This window comes from Nanorana parkeri, unplaced genomic scaffold (genome assembly GCF_000935625.1).
Source record: "Nanorana parkeri isolate BGI_ZX_2015 unplaced genomic scaffold, ASM93562v1 scaffold134, whole genome shotgun sequence".
Classification (NCBI taxonomy): domain Eukaryota; kingdom Metazoa; phylum Chordata; class Amphibia; order Anura; family Dicroglossidae; genus Nanorana; species Nanorana parkeri.
The window spans coordinates 1,598,420-1,603,625 of NW_017306402.1; the positions used below are offsets into that span (position 1 = coordinate 1,598,420).

The following is a 5,206-nucleotide window of genomic DNA, read 5'->3' on the forward strand; positions in this document are numbered from 1 at the left end:
CCAAAATGTGCGCCACCAGCCCTAACCCCTACCCCCCAGTAACTTGCACCACCAACACCCCACCCCCCCTGGCAGTGAAAAGTGTAGGGATACCCCTGCTAACAAGGAAAGAATACAGCTGAATAACAGCACCCACAGCCATCCCTTAGAGGTAAGGTTACACAATTATAACAAGTAAATATTCATATTCTTACAAATGCCAATCCCTGACTAGTTCTCTTTAAACTGTAACACACCTCTGTGGATTAATGCATCAATTGTCAGCATTCATTTTGTACTGTCTATGCTATTACTGTATATACTGAATAGCAATTTGCTATGCTTCATTTTGTGAATAAAACTCATTACTTATGAAAGTTTATTTTCTGTTCTAACACCAATGCAGTCAGTTATATCCAGAATGGAAAATATATAGTAATTTAACGTCAGTTCTTAACTAATCTCTCATAACCCTAACTTTCTATGGTCTTAATTTAGACTGTTGAGTGTTATCAAATATTTATTTGTCGCATGTACTGTATCTATCTGTTGCCTAGGAGGAGACTCTAGTCTAATAAGTAATGTGAAACACATAGGGCCTGATTTAATAAAGTGTTAACTTTCCCTCACTGGCAATGCCAAGCTTGCCTACTCATGCATCCCTACAAACCCTTGTCCATGCTTAGCATACACGCTGTGATATGTAGGGAATAAGTGAACATATCATATTCTGAATACATTTCAGCAGAAAATGTGTATAACATCAAATACTGCTGAACATCAAATTAAAGTATAACGTCTATATTTAGTAATAATGAAGCCATCCGTTTACCCAAATTTTGCAATAAATATAATGTTAAATGTAAGGCTACTGAAAGTCACTGACAGGTATGAAGAAATGGCACCCAGTATCTGCTTTCAGTATCCTCAGCTTTACCTTTCTACTAGATGGTTTTGATCTGGAAATTGTCTGACAGATCAGGAAAAAGATGTAGTTTGCCAATAAGCCCAACCCACGTTCATTTCTAATGACCCATCACTATGAAGGGCTGTCTCACTGGCCAATGCAAATGTGTGGAATGAGGGAGGGAAAGTAAGCAAGATTTAGCACTGTGAGGAAGTGAACCTTTAACTGGTCAGAATAGTCCAGCCTTGAGTCAAACCAAAGGGTACTGAAAGTTACTGCAGGTACCTCTGGGTGCTTGCCTTTCATACCTGTAAGTAGCCTTTAGTATACCTAAATTGACTTAGTTCCTTTAAATCAAATTTGTCAGCACTTCAGAAATTACCTTTAGTGAAGAAATTATGTCTAGGGGTCATATGATATGCAGAAAGGGCAACGACCTACTACATCTGTATAAAATACTCTAGAGCTCTACTACTACTATTCCTAGTGATAAGGGGTATAAATATAATATTTTAAACCCTGTGAAAAGAACCTTACAGCCTTGTCTTTTGCCTTAAAGAGGAACTTTACCCACATCATCAAAATAACAAAGGCACCTTTAGAAATGCTTAGTAATGGCAATCTACAAACAGATAATTCTGGATAATTGCTGTTTTTTTAAATTCTTTGTATACCTTATTTTTCTTTTCCTTCCCATTATTCTCACAACACCCATTTTTACTAAGGGCAGATTATTATATCTCCCTTTACTTCCTGGAACTCTGGCACATGTGACTAGGACATGCGACCATGCACATCATCTCAGGGGAGGAAAAAGGAAAATGCCTTTCCCTGAGATCTCTGGAAATTACAGATGAGATTTCCCAGGATGCAATGCACTGCTGATGTAACCTTCCCAGGATGCAATGTGTGGGCACAATTACATTATCTGTGTTAAAGTGAACCAGGAAGTGGAAAAACAACAATTGTAAGTAACATAAAAATATGTTTGTTTAGCTAATGAATATAAGATGATTTCATATCATATGAAGATTTCTAGTCAAATGAGGTAAAGGTCCACTTTAAGATCCTATTTGGTGACCACATGTCATTTTGGAAATTACCTATCTGCATTGCATGTAGCATACCTGTATTTTGATCTAATACTTTCAACCTGTCTTGTTGCATAACTGTCATACCTATAGTGTGACAAGCCTGAAATATGATAATGTCTATTGATCATGTCATGTTGTATGTTTGTTGTGTTTCATAGCTATATCAATGGTTCATGTTGTCATGTTGTATAGATGTATGTCAGATATCTTCACAGTGTGATAGAACTGTCTTATAACTGCTGGCCAATGTCAAGGTCATGTTTCTGCTGCATTCCTTGGACAGCATAAATAGTTTTGTGTGGCCTACAAAATAAATCTGAAATCCAGATAGATATAAAAAATAATAATTCAGTTATGTGTTCATCAAGAATTCCTAAATATATATTTTTTTTAAGCAACCAGTGTAAGTACCGGAATATGTCTTTTTGAAAACATTCCTTAGTTCCAATTTACACAGCACAGCACAACTTACACCAAAAGAGGAAGGATCTGCTCTAGCCCATCTGTGATTGAGTGAGCAAGCTCATCAATGTAATATGGCTCATTTATTTCTCAAACAGTAGGCTGGGCCCTGGGGGTATGTACGTGACCAAGTTGTGACCCCCACTGTAGTGGAGGTCCATAAACTAGCTATGTTGCCTGATAGGAGTGCATCCATCACTAGAATTACAAATCCTTTTGCAGGAGAAATGGTTCAATATAAGTACATATTTTCAACCGTGTATTTAGCTGCATGCCTGGAGTTAAGCTTTAATTTTGAACTCTAGCAAGCATGCCATGGACAAAGCTTGGTCCCACTGTGAGCAGACACTTAAAAGATGATGATAGAAAATGATTGTGCTGCCATGACAGATGAGCTAACCAGGGAACTGGACCGTATGATGACAGGAACAGGCTCAGACATTTACAAGTGTGCTTTATGAAGGAAAGAGATAAGTGCCAAGAGGATTTGATGCCGTCATATCTATGTGCCTTGTCAGCTTATACATTGTGTGATTTTCTTCTGTGTATTTCTCATCGAAGAGATAGATCTACAGCCACAATAAGAAAAAGATTTCTTTAGTTATACTACTGATTCTCGCACCATTTTAAGCATTGAGGAATGGTACACTAGGGAGTCAAGAGCTGCTAATCAGATTACAGAACACACTAGGCAAAGGCAACACTGTCCCTTGCAAGTTTTTTTTAATGATATTATTTTATTGTTCCCGAGGTTGTTGCTGAGCCACACTATTCAGTGCAGTCTTACTGTATTATTAATGCAATCATAACTCTATGCTAACAACTTCGACCCTTTCTTTTCCTTCTTTTAGAACACAGAATTAGGAAGTCTTTTTATTGTGAAAGGTAAGCTTCAGTAAACATGGAATTAGCAAAACTGCTTTCTATTCAGTGTTTAATCAGTCGAGAATGCTACACTTTTATATACATAGAAATCATTTATAATAGTGCTTAAATCACAGTACCAATGCATAAAGGATAAGCGGAAAATTGTTCACCAAAATATAATTACAATTACTTAAACAATAAGACATTACGGAGGAAGAAGTGGGACAATAGGAAACGCCTCTGGTGTAGTAAATTGCCTTTTCAAAGAAGTACATGGCAAAATACAGATATCTATTTTTAAATCAGGATTAATGCTGGATAAGCAGATTATATGTAGGATGTTTTGTCTGACTGTTGAGAAGCAGTATGTGTACTAACAGACTTTTGTATATCTATGTTACAAACAGGCCCTTTGGGTCCAGGGCAGCATTGGATGGGCTTTACCTGCCCCTTAGATTGTGGCATTTTGTGAGGTAAGCGGATGGTAGTAATAGGGCTGTGTAGCAGTGTGAAGGGGGTTAAGTACTGGCCTTACCTTTTCCACCACCTGAGTAATAATAAAAGTCTTCTCTAGGATGAAAAGGTATATGTGTGTTTGGGTGGAAGACTGCATGCAGGCTGTGCTGGAACAGCCTGCTGGTCTAAGCAGACCCAAATTGGCTCACAGCTAGCCAAGAGGCTGAATCTTTTGCTGTGCACTGGATTGTGCTGAGACATACCTCCTGTGAGTGAAGGCTCTTTATGTTTGATGGTGATGAAATAAATGCATTTTGGCGTCTGGACTTGCTCTCTGCACACTATGAGGGTTATTCACAAAGCTGCCGAAGGATCTAATCATAGCTTCGGCTGAGCCTTCGGCTAGCTTCGGCCCCAGGACCCCTTCGGTTCAGTAGAACCGAAGGGCTGCTGTACGGGCTATTCACTATAGCCCATACAGCTCTCGAAGTTGGCTGAGCGGCTCAGTCGAGCCGAAGGCATATGCTTCGCCTCCACTGAGTTTCAGCCGAAGCGTGGACAACAGTCTGCCAAAGCAGACTGTTCTGTCCGCAATATGTAAACAAATAAATAAACACAGCGTGGGATCCTCCTCCCAAACGTTATAAATGTTAAGAGGGACCCCCATTTAAAAATAAAAAAAATGCCCTGACCAATCCTAGCCTCTCTCCCCCCCTAATATCGGCCGATTCCCTGTCGATCTTTATGTTTCTTGCGGCTGCTGTCTCAATACAAAGAAAAAAAAGCATCAGATAACAGGGGAAGCATTAGCTCCCTGTTATCTGCTTATTCCCCTGCTATGTTTTTTTTCTATTAGTTCGACAGCTGCCGCAGGCTGCCGTCATACTAAAGAAATAAAAAAACAACAAATAGCATAGGAATGAATAGCTAGGCTGCTATTGGCCATTTTAAATCGGAATAGCCAAAAGTAGGCTGGCTATTGCACCCGCCTACTGCCGCTGTCAATCAGCAATGGTGGACCTGATGGAGAATCAGCCGAAGCAAGCCGGTGGACGGCTGATTTTAGCGTTCGGCTCACTTCACTTCGGGTCGGTTAATAACCCTCTATATGTTTGAAGCTGACCCCTACAATCCAACACATACACATAATTTTCTATATATCACATAAGCAGAATATAGCATCTTGGATTACAGTGCTGGAGAAGGTAGGTCAGCAGCTGTCATGTCTTCTATCTAAATAATCTGGACATTACATTTTTGAGTTTGGTGGATGTAGCTTTTTTTTAAAGACTACTCAGTGGAGTACAAACAACATTTGTATTGTTTCTTGCCTGGAGACACACTGTGTGTCTCTCTACTCAGTTGCCTGTGAGCCATCTTCCCCCTTTTCTTTTGCCTTCCCTACCCCCCCCCCCCCCCCCATTTTTTTTTTCTTCCTTCT

At 39.6% G+C, this 5,206-nt stretch overlaps 1 protein-coding gene across 1 annotated transcript in view; it reads right to left on the reverse strand.

Annotated features, from left to right (window-relative positions):
* The window catches only part of LOC108784962 (potassium voltage-gated channel subfamily H member 8-like), a 336,787-nt gene that overhangs the window by 123,883 nt on the left and 207,698 nt on the right, over nucleotides 1-5,206 (reverse strand). The gene's annotated exons all lie outside the window — the stretch shown is intronic.